Source organism: Mytilus galloprovincialis, chromosome 7 (assembly GCF_965363235.1).
Source record: "Mytilus galloprovincialis chromosome 7, xbMytGall1.hap1.1, whole genome shotgun sequence".
In the NCBI taxonomy this organism is placed as follows: Eukaryota; Metazoa; Mollusca; class Bivalvia; order Mytilida; family Mytilidae; genus Mytilus; species Mytilus galloprovincialis.
The window spans coordinates 75,825,108-75,847,252 of NC_134844.1; the positions used below are offsets into that span (position 1 = coordinate 75,825,108).

Below are 22,145 nucleotides of genomic sequence, written 5' to 3' on the forward strand. Positions count from 1 at the left end.
TATGGTTATATTTATAAATTTACTGTTAACAAATTTTTGAATTTTTTGAAATACTAAGGCTTTTCTACCTCAGGCATAGATTACCTTAGCTGTATTTGGGAAAACTTTTAGGAATTTTGGTCCTCAATGCTCTTCAACTTTGTACTTTATTTGGCCTTCTTAACTTTTTTGGATTCGAGTGTCACTGATGAGTCTTTTGTAGACGAAACGCGCGTCTGACGTATATGTATACTAAATTTAGTCCTGGTATCTATGATGAGTTTATTTAATGATAAACATGCTAAATGGGAGATAACTGCATGATGATTTAAAATCCATTTCTGTGTCAGCAGATTTGTAGCAAATATACTTCCCTGTTGACTGACATAATTTCTCTCAAACGTAAGCCTTTCCAAGGTAAGTACAAACATTTCAAATCGCTTTGATAAGAAGAAATTATTACTGTTCCCACACGTGCATGTATACTAACTTTATTCTATGAGAAATGACATTAGACGTATCTATGACATACATGGTAGGACATTAAAATCGCCAATTCTAATTTACGCAATAAACTGTAAGAATTAAATTTCGACTCGTATAACATAAAAAGTAATATAACAAAAAAAAAAAAAAAAAAAAAAAACCAATGGAAACATGGCAAAATTCAAATTGAAAAGTCCTTTCTGAAATGGAATAATCAAAAACTCAAACACATCAACTGAATGGATAAAAAATGTCACATTCGTGACTTGGAGCAGGCATTTTATTATGTGGAAATGATGTAAGTCTTGTTTCTTTATGAAAGAATCAGAGTTTTTTTTTCTCAGGTCCTATACCTAATATTAGATGAATGATTTTTTAGCCGCACATTCATGTTGAGACCCCCGTGGGAGATTTCGGTGTCATTTTAAATGGTTGCCATTATTGTTGGTATTTATTGTTTTGAAATAATTCATATACAGTACATATAAAATGGAGGATTAGGATACCAAAAGGAAACTTAAACTTATATGTCGATAGTAAACTGGTAATGCATTATAGAAAAAAAAAGAGAAAAAAAGACCAAAAGATAAAAAAAAAACCAATTTACAAAACACAACGCATAAAACAAAAGACTGAGCAACACGTATAACATACGAACCCAATCAAGTTTGGAGTGCTCATATACAAGTACAAATCAGGTGATTAGACTAATTATGTAGGTCACATTCGAGGAAATTAGGACGGGATCGTGGTTATGAAAACAAATTCATAAATCAAATCAATTAATTATTTTCAGGATGGCTTCAACTACTGGTAAGCTATGTGGTCCGTGTGAAGCAAGATACAAAACGACGTCTGCTATTAGCTGGTGTATGAACTGTGATGATGGTCTATGTTCCTCGTGTTTAGAGGACCACAAAGTCAACAAAGCAAGTAAGAAACACCAGACCATACCAGTAAGTCAATACGTAGAAATAGAATCAGTTTCTTCGCTAATTAAGCAGGAATGTGAAGAACATGATCAAATACTAACTTTTTATTGTCTTGACCATTGCGTCACAGCTTGTGCCCTATGTGTACCGGAAAAACATAAACAATGCAGCAGAATAAAACCTATTGAAGAACTTGCCAGTAATGCTAAAACGTCGGCAGAACTGTTTGACATTGAAAGAGGGATCAAAGAGCTGGATAGTACATTAGATGAATTCAGAAAAGACCGACAACGAAACATTGATACAATTAAAGACCAACGAAAAACAATTTCACAGGAAATTAAATCTTTTCGAAAACAGATAAACAAGCATCTAGATAAAATAGAATCGGATTTGTTAAAGGGGTTGGAATCTAAAAGCGAACAAAATATATCCGAAATAAATATACTTCTGGCAAAATTGAAAGAAAGAGGAGCAAATGTAAAGAGTCTTGGAAAAACAATCCACCAATTAAGAGAATCATTATCCGATGTTCAAGTCTTTATAGCAACAAAGGGTTTTGGTGAGAAATTGCGAGAAGAACAGGAATGGGTTGCAACTGTATGTACCCAAAATGAAGCAAAAGAGTCTGTTCTAGAATTATCCACAGATCCGCAACTGAAACAAATGGTATCTGACTTAAAAGATTTTGGTATGATACATGTTGTCCGAAATCCGTGTCATATTAAGACCGACGCATGGGAGCACCAAAGAGCACAGTTAAATGTCTCGATGACTGCAGCAAAAGATATTGACCAGACAGAACTAGAATTAATACGAGAGATAACGTTTGAAAGCGGTACAGTTATTAAAGATTGTGCTATTGTCAATGACGGAAGAATTATTTTTGCGAGTTCCAATCGAAATAAGGTATTAGTGTATACACCTGAAGGACAGTTATCGAAGGCAATACGCGTCGACAGGGATCCTTTTGGATTGGCTGTGATAAGCTCCAATACTGTGGCCGCAACATGTCGTGACGATAGAACCATAAACATTGTAAATATTGATGATTGCGTCGTGAAACAGAAAATAAAAGTTGGGAAACGCTGCTGTGGTTTATCTTACCACGATGAAAAACTTTATGTCCTCGCAAAACACACAGGAATAATGGAGTTTAATTTAAGTGGAAATCTCACCAGAACAATACCAGTAGATGTTCCAGATAGTGAAGGTTATTTATCTTATTACAAGGATACATTCTGTTACACCTGTTACCAAATCATGGGTGGAGGTTACATAACATGCTGCGATGATAATGGTACAGAAATCTGGACACTGGACGTTGCTGATTCTGGTGTCACAGCTGACAACTATGGAAATTATTTTGCCTCAAATTTCTCTTATAGAACATTGAAAATAGTATCAGCCGACGGTAAAAAAACAAAACAACTTCTGCCAGTTGATATGCATTTTGGAAATTATTTTGAAGGTGTCTTCTTTGACAATAACACCAGTACATTACTTGTATCATGTACAAAAACTTCAAGACTCTACCGCGCGTCATTTGAACATGTCAAACTTGAAACCACGAATAAAAATTTATGTGTTTGATGGAATTTCTAATGATTAAATAAATGCATGTTCAAATCACAAAGACAATAAATAATTTTAATTATTTCTTAATTGAATTCGAATTTTGAAACAATTACAATTTCAAAAATAGATGAATAAAAGGTGATGTGAGTGAACACCAATCAGATATCACTGAAACGATAAAAAAGAAACTACACATATATATGTGACAATATTCTATTTTCTCTCACAGCTGCATCATTTTTTATATCAATTATTTTACTAACAAACAGTATACAAAACACCGAGCTTTTGGTAAAAAAAACCAACAACACACTACAATATAACAGTAATCGACAAAAAAACTACAACTATCATATACCATACCAAAGGATAGAGAATAATACATGGCAAAATCCGTATCATGTGCCGTATCATCCCGATAACAATATTGGTCGAGGGTGATACGGCATGTGATACGGATTTTCCCATGTTTTATACGCTTTATCATATATATCAACAGAAGAGTTGCTTTCTGATCCCTAGCACCTGGTTTGCCGTCAGTTCTACAATAGTCTTGTTTTAAAAGCGTTAAAAGAACTACTCAATTACTCACCCGAAGCACTTAGGTTACCTTACAATTTATGTGCTGTTGTTTTAAAAATATTTTGTTTATTGTATTTTTTGTGTGTGTACGTTTTGTACGGTATTTTTAAAATTGTTCTTTATTTAGTTGAATTTCGTGTGCTAGAAAATATGAAAATCTACGTTTGTGACGTCACATGCCTTACAATAACGTCATTCAATAAATTGCGTCACGCCCGAATGGCCGTACATTAATTAAGGACCCATTTTGCGGAAAATATATCTTGAGAAGCTTGCAGAAACTAAAACGGACTTTAGGTAAAAATGAAAAAAATATAATAGGGGTGTGATAAAGGGTATGATAAAGTGTGCGCATCAAAGTTGCGCGATATGGATTAAACAGCATGGATCATCATGCTATTTATCAAATTTTAAAAACTACTGTTTTTACTACTAGATACTGTGGATTCATTTATTTTCGTGGGTATCAATTTTCGTGGATAGAGAAAAAAAGACGTTTCGTGGTATACGTAAATTCGTGGATCGCTGATTACAACAACAAAAATTAGATACGTAATTCGTGGATTTCTTTTTGATTTAGGAGATCATATAACATCCTTGGTTCGATCAATAATAAAACAAAACAAAAAAGAAGGAATTCATTGAAAAAGTTTTGAATTGTCTTGATAACTTCGATTACAATAATGGGCAGAGACAACTAACTATTTGTTTGTTTTACAATTTATAAATTATTGTCTGAATTCTACAAGGCATTCAAAACTTTATGATTGAAAGCTAATTTCCCTAATCACGATATAATAAACAGTGATATAAGTATAAGGTGTGAAAATAAATGTTCCTGTAATAAACAATATTACCTACGGGCAATATCCCCGAACTTAATCCTTTTGATTTTTAATCACAGGTAAACCAAACTATGACACGGTAATTAACAACTTGCAGTTATTTTCCATGAACAGTTTTAATCAATTTTAAAAAGTAAATTATCACTGATATTCGATATATTTATTATAGATTTAATCAAAATACTTGTATCTTCTTTCAATCAAAATCACGTGTTATGTTACAATGTTTATCGCTGGTCAACACTATACTAGAACTGCATAACATAACCGGAAATAAACATCCAACTCCATACACATTTCTCGGGATTATTCTTCGTTGAGTTCTTAAATTGTTGATTGATAGGATTTAATTTTTTTCAAGTTATATTTTTTTCAGGATTATCCTTGGTCATGTTGGTGCTCAGTACTTTTGTTATACTTTTGTGTAATCTACGTAAGCTAACCGATCACTAACTATGTGACCGAATTCTAAAATGTGTTTAGTACTGTACAGATAAAAAAAGATTCTAAGTAAAATTGACAATCTTGTTATGTACAACGGGAAGTATAGGTAGAAAATTTATTGAATATCTGTTCGGTTATCGAATGGTCACATTCACCTACTAGTAATACTAAATACGAAATATGGTTATGGTAAATGACCTTGATTTAATTTATTTGACTATACAATAACAAATGCTTCATGTACATGTACATACAACTTCACAGTACAATTAAGCTCACATGGATTTTATCAATTTTACCGTTCCATGGTGTGAGTGGACATAACTTGAGTTGTTCCCTTCCCCATTCAAAGTTGTTTAACCCCGCCGCATTTTTGCGTCTGTCCCAAGTCAGGAACCTCTGGTCTTTGTTAGTCTTGTATTATTTTAATTTTAGTTTCTTGTGTACAATTTGGAAATTAGTATGGCGTTCATTATCACTGAACTAGTATATATTTGTTTAGGGGCCAGCTGAAGGACGCCTCCGGGTGCGGGAATTTCTCGTTACATTGAAGACCTGTTGGTGACCTTCTGCTGTTGTTTTTTCTACTGTCGGGTTGTTGTCTCTTTGATACATTCCCCATTTCCATTCTCAATTTTATGAATTTATCTTTTTGCATTAAAATAATGTTTTATGCAGTACTTTGGAAAATATAAAAGCTATTGAAATCAATTTATATTTCCAAACCTTGAGCATGATGAATTTCAAGATAGATCCTTTTGTGAGTGAGACCTATTATAATAGCTATATACAAAACATAAATATCTTTATAATTTGTTTAATAATAACCTGTATTGTTGTAATGCATATAAAGTGAAGCTTGGCTTTTTTGGTCCTTTTTGGTCATATACCTCTTCATATTTGTTGTTCTTATGTATACACCCTTGGCTTTCAAATGAAGGTAGTTTCAGAAGCTCTTCGGAAGCATATACATTTATAACGTGTTGTTTTAAATTTTTTGGTGACAAACAAAATACAAATTACCTGGTGAAAATTTAGGAATTGGAAAGGGCTTAATAAGTAATATCAAGCTTCATGAGGGGATCCCTGTTCCCCTGTGCCAATTAATCCGCATCCGTTTAATTACATAAAACATATACACAAGACGTTGTTAAAAACAAGTCCCTTGTCCTCAGTCCCATTGACCATTTTAAAAAGGAACCTGAGACTTTGTATCTGTTGAACAATTTCTTCATTGAGTATATATAGTAGCGTTTTGTTCTATTTTTTGAGTTATAAGTTATTATGAGTGCAACTCATAAAGCCAGTATTTCGAAAAAAATTAAAGAAGCATTTGTTTCTAAAACCTTTAATTTCTATCGCAATTTAAGAAGAAATGAAATCCATCATCTATGTCATTACTAGATCAACATTTACGTAATTTAAGCTAGATTTGGAGTGACTTTTTATGTCTTATTCAAGTTTCAGATTATGTTATAGATAATGCATTTTTTAAGGTTTTCTTGTCGTAGAACACACCGAGGGTTGACAGGATAGATCAAATAAAAGACCGAAAGTAGGGAGGTCTTTCATTTGGCAATCCTGACACCACTAGGTGTGTTTTACGACAAGAAAAAATTTAAAATATGCATGATCTGACTTATATAACATCACAAAAATATTATTTTCTACAAAGATTTGCAGAATTAGCATCCTATTATACCGACCACACTAAAGTGGGCTATTCCTTTCTTATGCGTTCAAGTTTTTATACGCCCTACGGCTCATTTAGAATGTGAAATGAAATTTAGAATGTGAAATTAAACTCACTAATCAATCTAGATATAAACCTTAGAAATCATTATCCAGACAGAATAAAAACATTACTGTAACTCCATGAAGTAAGACACATAAATGAATTGATACCACCCGATAATGTTGTATGAAAAATACAAGTCACTTTGTAAGTTATTTATTGTACCAATTTAATTTATGGAAGGGGTGCTGTGGTTTTTTTATCTACTTATAATGACATTTTTATCGCAGAAAATGATGATTTTTTCAACGATTTTAAAAATGAAATATTCAGAATAATTCATTTTAAATGGCAAGGCTTATTTTTTAACAGATAGTCAGGATTTAATTGTATATCCTCATCCCATCCCCCCCTCCTTATTGTGAGGTATGTGAATGTTATTCAAAAGAATATAAGAATATTTTATTAGTTGATCATTTAATAAAGTAATAGGTATACATAGATGTACACATGTTGAGAACTGACATGGAAGGAGCACGAAATCGTGATACATATACATGTAACACGAACACAAATATCAAGACATGTAGGTCACAGTATGATTTCCTATTCATTGTAAATCAGTAAGATTTTTCATAATCTTACACACGAATGTGTTAAATATGGCTTGTTTTAAAAGTGTTATGGAAAGTTTTACATTTAAATGCATCTCACATACTAGTATATAATAATTTCCCTTTATTGTAGCGATAAATTAACAAAACTGCACATTATTTGTTTCTAAAGTTAAAATGCGCGTCAATGACGATTTTTTAAAAACCTATTAATGATTCGATTGAACTTTAAAATACAAATTCCCCAACTGTCAACAACAAACTATCAAACGAATTAAATTTTGAAGTAAATTATAGTTTTCATTTTTATCAAGGAAGATAATGACCTCATACAGGTCATGATTTTATGCCTTGAATCATATTCCATAGGCACATGGTATCGTCCGTATTTATTCTTCGAAAGAATGACCTATCGTTCTGAAAGAAAATTACTCAATATTGGAGTATAAGATCTCCTATTCTAAATTTCGTGAAGTTTACGAAATTTCAAAGTTAGTAAAATTTTCTTCCTGCATCCATTTTTAAAAATCCATGTACAGAAAAAAGCTTATTTTTCTTCACATCTATTATTAGATATTCAATATCATTTTCAAAAAGGTTTTTATACGACCGCAAATTTTGAAAAAAATTTCGTCGTATATTGCTATCACGTTGGCGTCGTCGTCGTCGTCGTCGTCCGAATACTTTTAGTTTTCGCACTCTAACTTTAGTAAAAGTGCATAGAAATCTATGAAATTTTAACACAAGGTTTATGATCATAAAAGGAAGGTTGGTATTGATTATGGGAGTTTTGGTCCCAACATTTTAGGAATTAGGGGTCAAAAAGGGCCCAAATAAGCATTTTCTTGGTTTTCGCACTATAACTTTAGTTTAAGTTAATAGAAATCTATGAAATTTTGACACAAGGTTTATGACCACAAAAGAAAGGTTGGGATTGATTTTGGGAGTTTTGATTTCAACAGTTTAGGAATTAGGGGCCAAAAAAGGGCCCAAATAAGCATTATTCTTGGTTTTCGCACAATAACTTTAGTTAAAGTAAATAGAAATCAATGAAATTTAAACACAATGTTTATGACCACAAAAGGAAGGTTGGTATTGATTTTGGGAGTTTAGGTCCCAACAGTTTAGGAATTAGGGGCCAAAAAGGGACCCAAATATGCATTTATCTTGGTTTTCGCACCATAACGTTAGTATAAGTAAATAGAAATCTATGAAATTTAAACACAAGGTTTATGACCATAAAAGGAAGGTTGGTATTGTTTTTGGGAGTTTAGGTCCCAACAGTTTAGGAATAAGGGGCCCAAAGGGTCCAAAATTAAACTTTGTTTGATTTCATCAAAATTGAATAATTGGGGTTCTTTGATATACCGAATCTAACTGTGTATGTAGATTCTTAACTTTTGGTACCGTTTTCAAATTGGTCTACATTAAGGTCCAAAGGGTCCAAAATTAAACTTAGTTTGATTTTGACAAAAAATGAATCGGTTGGGTTCTTTGATATGTTGAATCTAAAAATGTACTTAGATTCTTGATTATTGGCCCAGTTTTCAAGTTGGTCCAAATCGGGGTCTAAAATTAAACTTTGTTTAATTTCATCAAAAATTGAATAAATGGGGTTCTTTGATATGCCAAATCTAACTGTGTATGTAGATTCTTCATTTTTGGTCCTGTTTTCAAATTGGTCTACGCGCATTAAAGTCCAAAGGGTCCAATATTAAACTAAGTTTGATTTTAACAAAAATTGAATTCTTGGGCCTCTTTGATATGCTGAATCTAAACATGTACTTAGATTTTTGATTATGGGCCCAGTTTTCAAGTTGGTCCAAATCAGGATCTAAAATTATTATATTAAATATTGTGCAATAGCAAGTCTTTTCAATTGCACAGTATTGCGCAATGGCAAGAAATATCTAATTGCACAATATTGTGAAATAGCAAAATTTTTTTTAATTAGAGTTATCTTTCTTTGTCCAGAATAGTAAGCAAAAAATATCTTATTGCACAATATTGTGCAATAGCAAGAATTTTTTTTAATTGGAGTTATCTTTCTTTGTCCAGAATCAACTTAAATCTTTGTTATATACAATATACAATGTATATTCACTTTTTACTACCAACTGATAAATTAAAATAATCTTTACCATTCAGTGATAACAAGCAGTTTTTTTACATCTTAATATTTTATGATGTATTTAAATGAGTAGTTATTGTTGCAAACTCCATTAGAATATTTTAATTGAGATTAGTTTTGGAATAAAGGAAAGGGGGATGTGATTAAAAAAATTGGGTTCAATTTTTCTCGTTTGAAATTTCATAAATAAAAAGAAAATTTCTTCAAACATTTTTTTGAGAGGATTACTATTCAACAGCATAGTAATTTGCTCTAAGAGAAAACAAAAAATTTAAGTTCATTAGAACACATTCATTCTGTATCAGAAACCTATGCTGTGTCAACTATTTAATCACAATCAAAATTTAGAGCTGAATCCAGCTTGAATGTTGTGTCCATACTTGCCCCAACTGTTCAGGGTTCAACCTCTGCGGTCGTATAAAGCTACGCCCTGCGGAGCATCTGGTTATAATGGTTAGAAATTTCAACCTTAATTGAATGTCTCAGATATTTAACTTCCTTTGTAGTTTTACATGAAGACAGCTTTTTATAATCATCTATCTCTTTTTGGATCATATCTTTGATATATGTATACCAGGAATAAACAATTTGTGCACAAATAATCTTAAGGGTTTCAAAAGATCCTTTTATTAAGGCATAATTCTCTTTTGTAGGTAGTCTGGCCAAATATAGTACGACTGACCCTTATATAGCTTTCTAGTATTAACCTTCCAAGTAAAGTTGCTAAATTTGATTATATATCGGTATTTAGATCTATCTACAGAACGAATAATAGATTTTTTCAAGCAGTGATTTATCTATAAAACAAAATAGATCAACAATGTTGTTACTACAGTTTGTACTGAAGATCTTTCGGTCTCGGTACATGCTTAGTTTTGTTTATAATGTGACAAATCATAAAAAAAAATATTTATTTGTTCAGTTGATTCAAACAGACATGCTGTATATCTAGTAGTTCAAAGATAAAAGAGAAATAACTGCACCCTGATTTAGAAAAAATTATTCGAACAAACATTACCTGTGTCAGCAGATTTATAGTATATATTATACTTCCCTGTTGACCGACTTCATTTTAATTTTGGTTTCGGGAATTCTCTCAAACGAAAGCCTTTCCAAGGTAAGTACAAACATTTTCAGTTCGCTATGAGAAGAATAAATTATTACTGTTCCCTCAGAGACTGTTCCTAATATATATACGAACTTTATTCATGGGAAATGACATAAATTACCTTAAACAAGCGTAGCTATGACATACATGGTACAACATTAAAATTGCCAATCTATGACATACATGGTACAACATTAAAATTGCCAATTCTACTTAATGTAATTACATTGTAACAGTAATATTTAAATTTCGACTCATGTAACATAAAACGTAATATAACAAAAATACCGAACTAAATGGAAAATTCAAATTGGAAAGTCCCTTATGAAATGGCAAAATCAAAAACTCAAACACGTACATAAAAAAAATGGATAACAACTGTCATATTCCTGACTTGGTACAGGCATTTTGTTATGTAGAAAAAGGTGTAAATCTTGCTTTTTGCGGAAAGAATCAGAGGTTTTATCTGAGGTCTGAATATTGACCACTAAATGTAACATCTTAATAAAAAAGAAACAGGGCCACAGGGAGGGGGTCTCTTCCTATATGAAGGTAAACACATACGTGCCACCAAATGTGTCCCTTTTTTATATGTCAAATTAATCAATGGGTTGCAATTTCACAAACGTAAAACGCCATTGCAAAAAAAGCAAAAGACCAGAAGACAAACAACAGTTAACATAAAACAAAACACAAACTCCACCAAAAGCTGGGGTTGCTATTAGGTGCTCCTGAAGGGTAATCAGATCTTACTCAACATATGACACCTGTCGTGATGCTCATGTAAGTACAAATCGGGTAATAAGTCTAATTCTGTAGGTCACATTCGGGGAAATGAAAGACGGGATCGTGGTTATAAGATAAAATTCATAAATCACAACAATTGATTATTTTCAGGATGGCAACATCTACTGGTAAGCTATGTGGTCCTTGTGAAGCAAGACATAAAACTACGACTGCTGTTAGTTGGTGTATGGACTGTGATGATGGACTATGCTCCCAGTGTTTGGAGGACCACACGTTCAACAAAGCAAGTAAGAAACACCAGAGCATTTCAGTAAGTGTGTACGTGGGAATAGAATCAGTTTCGTCACTTATAAAGCAGGAATGTGAAGAACATGACCAGAGACTAACTTTTTATTGTCTTGACCATTGAGTCACAGCTTGTGCCCTTTGTGTACCGGAAAAACATAAACAATGCAACAGCCTAAAACCTATCGAAGAACTTGCCCGTAATGCTAAAACGTCGGCAGAACTTTTTGACATTGAAAAAGGGATCACGGAGCTAGATAATACTATAGATGAACTTAAAAATCACCGACAAAGAAACATTGATACAATTAAAGACCAACGAAAAACTATTTCAAGGGAAATTAAATCTTTTCGAAAACAGATAAATGACATTCTGGATAAACTACAATCAGATTTGTTAAAAGAGTTGGAATCTAAAAGCGAACAAAATAAAGCCGAAATAAACATGTTTCTAGCAAAATTGAAGGAAAAGGGAGAAAAAATAAAGAGTCTCGAAAAAATAATCCATCAATTAAAAGAATCATTATCCGATGTTCAAGTCTTTTTAGCAACAAAGGGTTTCGGTGAGAAATTGCGAGAAGAACGGGAATGGGTTGCAACTGTATGTACCCAAAATGAAGCAAAAGAGTCTGTTCTAGAGCTATCCACTGATCCACAACTGAAACAATTGGTATCTGACTTGAAAGGTTTTGGTATGATACATGTTGTCCGAAATCCGTGTCAGATTAAGACCGACGCATGGGAGCACCAAAGAGCACAGTTAAATGTACCGATGACCACAGGCAAAGATATTGACCAGACAGAACTAAAGTTAATACGCGAGATTTTTTTTGGAGTCGGTAAAAATATTAAAGATTGTGCAATTGTCAATGATGGAAGAATGGTTTTTGCAGATTATAATAACGATAAGGTTTTAGTGCATAATCCAGAAGGACAGTTATTGAAATCAATAAGTGTCGACATATCTCCTTTTGGATTGGCTGTGATAAGTTCCATTACCGTAGCCGTAACATGTTGTGAATACAAAACAATAAACATTGTAAATATTGATGATTGCGTCGTCAAACAGAAAATAAAAGTTGGAAAACCTTGCTGTGGTTTATCTTACCACGCTGACAAACTTTATGTCCTTGCAGAACACACAGGAATTGATTTAGCAGGAAATCTCATCAGAACAATACCAGTAGATGTTCCATCTAATGAAGGCTATTTATTTTTTTACAAGGATACATTATGTTACACTTGTTACCAAGTTTTTGACGAAAGTTTTATAGCATGCTGCGATGATAATAGTACAGAAATCTGGAAGTTGAACGTTGCTGATTCTGGTGTCACAGCTGATAACTATGGAAATTTTTTCGCTTCAAATTCCTCTGATAGTACATTGCAAATAGTATCAGCCGACGGTAAAAAAACAAAAAAACTTCTAGATCTGCATGATCTGCCTAAGGAAGCTTTTCTTGAAGGTGTCTTTTTTGACAAAAACAGCAGTGTATTACTTGTAGCATGTACCTCAGGGACTACAAGGCTCTACCGCGTCATTTGAATATTTAAAACCATGGATTAGAAATTATTTTTATGATTTATGGAATTTATACTAAAGATCAAATATATGCATGTACAAATCGCAAATATTTCATAATAAAAATAGATTTTGACTTCAATTTAGATGAATAAAAAGAGATGTGAGTAAACACCAATTAGATATCATACAAATGATAAAAAAGAAACTGTACATCTATATGGGTGGTCAATATCCGATTTTCTCTCTCAACAGCATCATTTTTAATCTTTAGTTTAAACATATTTATTTATAGTGGATTGGGAAACAAGTTTTGCAACTTATATTAATCCCTTTCCACTTTGCGGGTGCGAGTGCTGCCTTGTAGCGGCATTAGCCTGCTCTTTTTCGAAATCTACAAGGGTGTCTTTAACGTGCAAGAGATATGGCTCTCTCTTCGCACGGGTCAGCCATTTATCGTCCCTTTCCGACGGACTATCATAGTTTCTTCGAGACCCTACTCGCAAATGGTATCAAGGGAGAGCCGAAAATTCAGTTCCTGAAATTTTCATCCCAGACGGGAATCGAACCAGGAACCTTTTTGTAAGTAGTCCGATGCACTAACCACTATTTTAATCTTTATTGTTCTCCTAATTATTTGACTTACAAGCAGTACAGATAAGATCGAGTGTTCGGTCAAAATTCCACTACACTCTACATGTACAATATAACAGTACTACACAAAGCATATACCATACAAAATAATATAAGTACTAACTTCATTTCACACTTTATGGATCGACATCATACTATTTAACCATGATGGCAGATATTCATTAATGAGTAGTACTTACGTTTTTTCTAAATGTGTTATCTGCCAAGTTGCCACAGCGATGAGATATTTGAAGAAAGAAAGAAGCCGTATATGATTGAAGTGTAAAACATCCTCGGTGGAGGTCGATTGGAATATCTGACAAAATCTGTCACCAATTATAAGTTGTTCCGGAAGTGCAATCATATGATATGTTCAATATGTTCACATTGATTTTCTTTACATAGTTTTGGAAAATAGATCAAAATTATTGTCACATTAAGTTTTTATATAAAAAAGAAGATGTGGTATGATTGCCAATGAGACAACCATCCACAAAAGACCAAAATGACACAGACATTAACAACTATAGGTCACCATACGGCCTTCAACAATGAGAAAAGCCCATACCGCATAGTCAGCTATAAAAGGCCCCGATAAGACACTGTAAAACAATTCAAACGAGAAAACTAACGACCTTATTTATGTAAAAAAATGAACGAAAAAAAAATATGTAACACATAAACAAACGACAAGCACTGAATTACAGGCTCCTGACTTGGGAAAGGCACATACATAAATAATGTGGCGGAGTTAAACATGTTAGCGGGATTTCAACCCTCCCCCTAACCTGGGACAGTGGTATAACAGTACAACATAAGAACGAACTATAAAAATCAGTTGAAAAAGGCTTAACTCATTAGATGGACAAAAATACAAGTGGACGTGGCCCGGTACTTATACATCCCGACACAAAAAGACACAATGAACAGATCTGAGAGTACTCGCAGTAATCTGACAGCTAGTTCAAAGCAACTAACAATTAATAAAAAATCATGCATATTAGACTAAACTATCAATCCATACACATCCAACATCCAATGGATTTAGTGTAATGCCGTCATAAACAGCCAGAGAAAAACATGACCTTGTGCAATGCCAAGTTACAGGTATCGACAGATTGTAGATCCATGAATATGTATATGCATATAACATACTAGTTATATTTAGTTAGCTTTTAATTTACTGATAACAAAATCAATATTTATACCAATAAAAACAATATTCAATGATCTTTTTACAGTGTTGAATAGGTAACCTTTCAGAACTAGTTTATTTAAAGGAGCGACAAGTTTACATGGATCATTTTTAAATTTCCGTGCTATCCCGTTTATGTCTATTTTGTTTGCTTACCAAGTTTAGTAAATATAAAGGAACTATAAATAGCTGTCATACAAGTGGAAGGTTTATCCATAGATCTATAAAACTATGTTTAACCACCCATTGTTTTCGGAAATGCCTCTACCAAATCAGGATTATTGCAGTTTCGTTTTGTTGATTGATAGCATTTGATTTTTTCAAGGTATTCTTTTTAATGGATTTTCTTTTGAGTTTTAATCTAGCATTTATGACAAAATCCTTTAGTGTATTCAGTTCTGTACGGATTAAACAGATAATGACTAATATTGAAAAATATGTACAACGTGAAGTATAGTTAAGTGTGTATCTATTTGATAATCGAATGGCCACATTCACCTATAAGGGATACTATATACCAAATATGGTTCTGGTAAATGACCTTGATTTTATTTTATTGACTATACAATAACAAATGCTTCGACTACATGTACATTGAACTACACAGTACAATTACACACCGTGTAGAACGCCACATGCGGGGTGTCGGCTTTGTTTGACACGGGGTGGCAATTTCGAAGCGAAGAAAACTATCAACGTAAGTTCAAGTATCAAAATATATTTGTTTAGAATTCTTAAGTAGTACCATATAATGAACTGCACGGAAGGAACTGAAACACAATCTATTTCCTGCAAGCAAAATCAGTCGTTTTCAGTGCTCTGTTTTCTTAAACACCTCTCCCTTGTTTTCCGTGTTGCAGATTTTGAGGCTTCATATGCAAATTTCTGGAACAAAAACTACTTTAGACGACTATTCTCCGCATCATTTAGATAGAATTGAATTCCTATTATGGAATTTAACCAAACACCAGCTTATTACTTAAAATTAATTGGTTTTAAAACTTGTTTTTCATTAAAATATAAAGTGTCGCTCGTGGTGTCAGATTTTGCATCTCAAGGGGTAGAGGCTTCTAATAAAAAGCGAATAGATTTGAATATAAATCATGTAAATCGGTCATTATCTGATAATTTTTAATTCAAACACATCTACTCTTTTATGATAACATATTAAAAACTGAAAGTACTTTATTTTGCCTGGTTTTTTAGTCAAAATAAGACATGTGCTTTTGATTTCAGAAATAGTAAAGAAATGACTCATTGTTTTAAAGCTTGAAAATGATTCTTTTCCTTTCCAGTCACTATCATGGTCAGACAAAAGTAACTGATGTGGCTCAATGCACCGAAACATGGAGGAAAATTATAGAGCAGACCTCCATATAATATATATTTTGTCGAAGCCTCCAACATTCAAACTGCATCATTGGCATCAAAGTTCTTCATCAGGTTCCTCTCAAAAGCACTCCTGCACGCTGCAAAAACTTGGATAAAAAATAGGAAATCAGCACTCAAGATTTTGAATCGCAGTTTTTAAATAGTTATTAAAGAAAAGTTGTGTCATCGTTTTCATGTCTCCTTGAAGCTGTATTGCCATTGGATGATAAATATTCCGGTGAGTGTATCATTGAAGAGAGAAATCGAATTCGTTTTGGAGTTTTGCGGTGTGCACGAGTGCTTTTGGGAGGAGCCTGGTGATGAACTTTGATGGAGTTTTATGTTGGTGGCTTCGGCACTTATATTGAAGTCTGCTCTGTCATTTTCCTCCAGGTTTCGGTGCATTGAGCCAAAGCTGTGACTTTTTTCTGATCATGATACTAACTGAAAAGGAAAAGAAATAATTTTCCAGCGTAAACACAACTATTTTTTTACCATTTATGAAATCAAAAGCTCATGTCTTATATGACTAAAACAACCAAGACAAAATTAAGTACTATTAGTTTTTAATAAATTATCATAATAGAGTAGATGTGTTTGAATTAAAAAGTATCAGATGAAGACCGACTGGTATCTTTCGTCCCTCTTTTATAAACTTTATGAGATATCTCAAAATTATGTAAGATATCTCATATATCAGATATATCAGATATCTTATAATTTATATGTGATATCTTTTATATTATATATGATACATAATATATTATATAAGATATTATATAGTTTATAAGATATATCATATAAGTTTATAAGATATCTTATACAGTATATAAAATATCTTAAATAATTTTTTAAGATATCTTATATACTTTTCTTTGTAAGACAATTCATAGATTATATGAGATATCTAATAAACTATTTAAGATATCTCATAAAATATACAGTATCTATTAGATATCTCATAAAATGTATGAGATATCTCATTAACATTGTTTATATAAGATATCTTAAATACTTTATGATGTATCTTATATTCTTTTCTTTATAAGATACTTCATATAGTTTATAAGATATTTTATATATTTTACGAGATATCTTATATATAAGAGATATCTTATATAATATAGAAGATATCTTATAAAAATTAAATTATATAAGATATCTCATATATTAAATGAGATTTCATTTATATTATAGATTTCATAAGATACTTTATACAGCATGTATATTATATCAGATACCATATATAGTATATAAGATATCTTATATATATATATATATATATATATATATATATATATATATATATATATATATATATATATATATATATATATATATATATATATATATATATATATATATATATATATATATATAGTTGTAAACGAGTCTTAATTGAAAACTACGTTCAAACCTATGATTGCGTTGGATAAAAACCGCAATTTTTATACGTGTGCATGTAAAACAAATTTCGTTGTAGAAGGGTCCAAAAACAGCACAAACAACATTTTCCAAAAGACCAAAAAAGTAAAAAAGTATATTTAAACAAAACGCATTTGACTAACAGGTCGAACAACTGATGTTCTTTAACCCTGCTGACAGCATAGTTATATATATATTAGATATCTTGAAAATCGAATAACTATTAAAACGACTTGCCATACAAACATGCCCCTTTTGATATGTCAAATGAATGCAATTTCACAAAAGCCTATATTTCATGGGTCGTGATGTATGAATGAGAGTGTTTTTGAAACCCAGCTGCACGTCCATATTGAGAATCATGTGGGGAATATTGCATTTTGTACTTTTCAGTGTCATTTTGAGTGGTTGTCATTTTTTTCATATCATATTTGTTATTTTAATGTTTTGACATAAATCATGCCGTCGAATGCCATTGTTTCTTTAATTCTATCAAACAAATAACAGGATAAGGTATGAATGCCAATGAGATGCCTTAAATCAGAGACTAAAATGAATTTGGCGTAAGTATTTGTGAACAAAATTCAGAGACATTGTAATAACACGAGCAACATGACAAGTGCCACATGTGGAGCAGAATCTGCTTACTCTTCCTGAGCACATGAGATTACCCCCAGTTTTTGATGGAGTTCGTGTTGCTTTATCTTTAGTTTTCTACATTGTGTCATGTGTACTATTATTTGTCTGTTTGTCTTTTTCTTTTCTTAACCATGGCGTTGTCAATTTATTTTTCTATCTATGAGTTTAATTGTCCCTCTGGTATCTTGCTCCCCTCTTTTTTAAACATATAATTCAATAAAGAACTGATAACACCATGGCAAAAGACCAAATGATAAACAGCAGTTTACAAGACACAACATAGAAAACTATAGACTGAGCAACACAAACTTCTTCAGAAGCCGGAGTTGATCTCATGTGCCCCGAAAGGATAAGCAGATTCTCCTCCACATATGAAACATGTCTTGTTGCTTACGTAAGTCACACTCGGTGTAGGAAGCACGGGCTCATGATAACAACGATAAGAATAGATTCATCAATCAAGACAATTATTATTTTCGGGATGGCATCATCTACTGGTATTAAATCTATGTGGTCCATGTGTAGCAAGATATAAAACTACGTCTGCTTTTAGCTGGTGTTTGGATTGTGATAATGGACTATGCTCCTCATGCATAGAGAACCACAAGGTTAACAAAGCAAGTAAGTTATACCAGCCAATTCCAGTTAGTCAGTACGTGGGAATGGAATCAGTTTCTGCACTAATTAAACAGGAGTGTGAAGAACATGACCTGTGACTAACTTTTTATTCTCTTGACCATTGCGTCACAGATTGTGTCCTATATGTACTGGAACATTAACAATGCAGCAAACTCAAAACTATTGAAGAACTTGCCAGTAATGCTAAAACGTCGGCAGACCTGTTTGACATTGAAAGAGGATACAATGTAAGACCAACAAAAAACATTTCAGAGAAATTAAATCTTTTCCAAAACAGACAAATGAGCATCTGGATAATCTTGAATCAGATTTTTAAAGGCGTTAGAATCGGAAAGCGATCAAAATAAAGCCGGAATATACATGTTTCTACAAAAACTGAAGGAAAAGGGAGAAAAAATAAAGAGAAAAAATTAAAAAAACACACATTATCCGATGTCGAAGTCTTTCTATCAACAAAAAGTCTCAGTAATAAGTTGCAAGAAAAACAGGAATTGGTTTCAACGATTTGTAACCAAGACGTAGCTAAGAAGGTCTTTCGAGAGTTGTCTACTGATCCACATCTTAAACATTTGTTATTTGTCAGACTTGAAATATTTTTGCACAATACATGTTGTCCAGAATCCATGTCGATGAGACAGGAGCAAGGAGCAAACAAGAGCCCAGCTACATGTTCTGATAACGACAGTGAGAAATATCGATCAGATAGAACTGGAAATAATTCGCGAGATTTCGTTTTAGGACGGTTCAGGTCTAAGGGATTGCGTTATTGTCAATGATGGAAGAATGATTTTTGCTGATTTCGAGAGAAATAAAGTATCAGTTTATACTCATGATGGACAGATGTCGAAGTCCAGTCAACGAACATCCTTTCGGATTGGCTTTGATAAACTAACATACTGTAGCCGTTACATGTTTAGAAGATAAAACAATAAACATTGTATATATTGACAATTGCGTCGTAAAACAGAAAATAAAAGTTAGGAAACTTTGAGTTTGATATAACTGGTAATATCACAAGAACAATATTAGTAGATGTTCCAAATAGTGGAGGCTATTTATCTCATCACAAGGGGACATTTTGTTACACCTGTTTTCATGTTTTTGAAGAAAAAATCATAGCATGCTGCGAAAATATTGGTAGAGAAATCTGAAAGCTGGACGTTGCTGATTCTGGTGTCACAGCTGACACTTACGGAAATTATTTCGATTCAAATTATTCTGATAGCACATTGCAAATAGTAACAGCCGACGGTAAAAAAAGTAAAACAACTTCTTGATCTGCATGATCTGCTTACAGGACATTATCGTGAAGGTGTCTTCTTTGACAAAAACAGCAGTACATTACTTGTATTATAACCAGGTACTGCAAGGCTTTGTCGAGTCATTTGAATATACTCTTAAATTGAAACAATGTATTAAAAATCATTTGTATGATTTACGGAATTTTTAAAGACTAAATATGTGTATATACTTATCATAATGACAATTATAGTACTTTTAAAATTATGATTTGGATTCAACTTCAATTTATATGAATTAATGGAGATGTTTTTAAACATCAACCAGATATCACCCAAACGATAAAAAAAAACTACACATAGATATATGTGACACTATCCATTTTCTCTCTCAACAACATTATCTTTAATCTCTATCATTTGACTAACAAACAGTATACACAGCATCGAGCTTTCGGTAAAAAGTCATACTCTATAATATAACAGTAATTGACAACAAAACTACAACTATCATAAACAATACCAAAGGATATAAGTACTTACTTTACTTCATATTATACGGACCTTCATCATACTAACAGGATTGCAGATATTTGTTAATGAGCCGTACTTCAACGTTTTTCTAAATGCATTATTTCATTAGACAATTTTTTGTTCTTTCCATTTGTAATCTGAATTGCTAAATTAAAAGCAAGTTGCCACAGCGATGAGATTTTCGAAGAAAGAAAGAAGCCGTACATGATTGAAGTGTTACACAATCATGGGTTTAGGTCAGTTGGAAGATCTGACGTAATCTATCACTAATTATCAGTTGTTCCGGGCAATCATATGATTTTTATATGTTCACATTGATCTTTTTACATAGTTTTAGATCACAAATATTGTCACATTAAGCTTTTATAACTGTTATGGTTGCTTACAAAAATAGGTTATGTATAATTCGGAGTTTAGTATGACGTGCATGATCACTGTACTAGTATACATTTTTGAAGGAGCCAGCTAAAGGACGCCTCCGGCTGCAGGAGCTTCTCACTACATTGAATACCCATTGGTGGCCTTCGGCTGTTGTCTGCTCTATGGTCAGGTTGTTGTCGCTTTGACAAATTCCCCATTTCCTTTCTAAATTTTATTATAAAAGCCTATAAATAGCTTTGATACAAGTGGAAGATTTATTTCGCTATAAAACTATGTGTAACCAACCATTGTCATGGCAGTTTCGTTTTGCTGATTGATAGCATTTCATTTTTTCAATGTATCCTTGTTATTGGATTTTGCTTTTGCAATTTAAGCTATCATACCTATCATTTATAGCCAAATCCTCTAATGTATTCAGTTCTGTACGATTAAAAAAATTCTTACTGATATTTACAAATGTGTACGACGTGAGGTATATGACACTATCGTGAGTATCTATTTGATCTATTTGATCTATTTTAACTTTAAAATTGAATTCTAGGCAGAACTTTGGAAAATATACAAGCTATTGGCAAAACACGGAAAATGAATGTTGATAATTGATACGGTTAAATAAGTCAAGGTAAAATACATCTTTTACTTAACAACGCGTTTGTATATCTACTTTATTGATTGTTGATAGATAAACGTCTAGTAGCAATTATAACATGCATTGTATGACGAGAAATATTTGACAGTTAATATGTTAGGTGGGTAGGGTTAACAAGTAGTGCACCAGTTCACAGATTAACTATAGTTGTATAATTATATTGAAGAAAGCGCGAAAAATTAACGTTGATTGATTAACAGTGATCGAAGGTCAAGGACAAATGGATTAAGTCTTATAAGACTTTCATTTTCACTTAAATGTCAGTATTTGAACAGAGAGATATCCGTATATTAATGGTAGCACTTCCCAAATTATAAGCAAAAGCTGACGTTAGATGGATGGGCTTACATTTTATGTCCGGTTTGGTCAAACAGATCCTCACATATTTTGGTACAGTTGGAAAGCAGGTCACGGTTTGACCCAAAGTTTATCAGCAACAATAGAGTCACGTGA

The 22,145-nt window shown here is 32.5% G+C and overlaps 1 long non-coding RNA gene across 1 annotated transcript; it reads left to right on the forward strand.

Moving 5' to 3' along the window:
- Positions 1–10,381: 10,381 nt before the first annotated feature.
- On the forward strand, positions 10,382–14,050 carry LOC143083671 (uncharacterized). Its single transcript, XR_012980828.1, has 2 exons — positions 10,382–10,443; positions 11,332–14,050. It is a non-coding gene; the product is annotated as an uncharacterized LOC143083671 (long non-coding RNA).
- Positions 14,051–22,145: the final 8,095 nt, after the last annotated feature.